This window comes from Coffea eugenioides, chromosome 3 (genome assembly GCF_003713205.1).
Source record: "Coffea eugenioides isolate CCC68of chromosome 3, Ceug_1.0, whole genome shotgun sequence".
Lineage (NCBI taxonomy): Eukaryota > Viridiplantae > Streptophyta > Magnoliopsida > Gentianales > Rubiaceae > Coffea > Coffea eugenioides.
In genome coordinates this window covers 34,923,944-34,925,740 of record NC_040037.1, presented here as the reverse complement: position 1 = coordinate 34,925,740, position 1,797 = coordinate 34,923,944, and positions in this window count along the sequence as shown.

Here is a 1,797-nt window from a genome sequence, read left to right as displayed (position 1 = left end):
TTTTTACCCAAATTTATCATTTTTCTGTAAAAACTAATATCAAAATCAGATTCTACGTGAAAAATTGAGTGAAAAGTTAAATTTAGGTGAAATTTGCGACTAAAGTGGTGGCGATGGACGGCAACGCTGCCAACACAGTGGCCAGAAGCAACCATTGCTACTATCACACTTTTTTGGCTCGGAAAATAAGACAAAGAAGAAAGAAATGTGAGGGACGTTTCTCCCTTTTTCATTGTGTTTTTTTATTTTGTCTCTAAAGTTTGTGAGACATGAAATACATAGGATTTTTTCTTTTTTTTAGTAAGAATATGAATAGAAATGAGCCCAAGGACTAAAACTGTGCATTTTTATTTGTAAAGGACAAAAAATCATCATTTTATATGTGAGAGACATAAGAGGTACAAAGCTAATATGTTAGGAACGAAAAATTATTATTTTATAGGTAAGGGACATAAAAGATAAAAAACGAATATGTGAGTGACTATTGGTTTGATTTTCCCTTAATCTACAATAGTTTTTTAAAATTCTCTTTTGTTGTTGTTATTTTAGGTATGTATAGTACATTGTTTGGTAAAAGTGTTACTTAATTGGTTATCTTGCTTATGGTGCTTTGTGGACTGCTGAATTTCTTTGTATAAACTACCTTTTCCCATGCAAATTTTCTAAGCAAATGTTTCTTTATTTTAAGCTTATGAAAAAAATTATAATGTACACTAATTTTTTGACCATTTATACGAATGATCGTAAAGGGACTAGACTCCTCTCTATTACATTTCCCTCCAATAAAAGATTAGAATTACTTTTGTCTAACTATGTTTCTAAATCTTAATTGTAGAATGTTAACTATGACATCATCCTATTAATGTTATCTGCTAAGGAAAGTTCCAATTAGTTGCATTCATCAGGATTGCAACTAATATATCTTTTCTTCACTCTTAAAAAAGTAAAAGAAACGAAAATAACATAAGCTGTAGTCATATATAAAAAATCTTATGCATCCCATAAACAAAAAGAAATTTGATTTTTGATTAATTTTGGTGCTCATTCTTTCTCTTTTCTTTTAAATTTTCATGTTGATTTTGATTGTGAATCTTAATAATCTTTATTGTCTTTAAAATTTTGTCCTTCCTTGAATCCCAAAATTCGAGCTTCAACATTTAAATTTTGTATCTCCTAGTTGTCATCGTAATTGCTATTCAGCAGTAGTTTTCACTTGGACTATAGTAACAAGTAGAAAAGACATTCATCAAATCATAAAAGGGCCCCAAAAAAAATGAAATTGATGAACTGAAAATTAGTTGGTTTATGGGATGCATAAAATTTTCATAAGTATCTATTTCTCTTATTTTCAATTCTTCCTGTTTTTTAAGTCAGGAAAAGATATAAACTAGCTGAATTTTTCACCGTTCTTTAAATTCATTTTATTTTTATTTGTTGGAACTTTGTAAACTAGATGAATATGCTTTTTCAATTGTTGCTATAGTTCCAATGAAAGCAAAAAGCTAGACAGTAGGTTGAATAAGATGCAAAACTGCAGCAATTAGTAGACAATTTAAATGGTAAAACTATAATTTCTGGATTCAATAAATATTTTTTGGATTCACAATAAAAAAATGAAACTTTTATTTTTTAAAAAATATTTTGTAATAAAATCTAGGATTTTCCTCATTTATTAAATTTGAGAAAAAAGAAAGCCAAAAGGATGAGCAATTCATATTAAATAACGAAATTTTTTCTTTTTTTATAAGATGAATAAGATTTTTCATAAATACCTTTTTTTCTTTTTCTTTCTTTTAC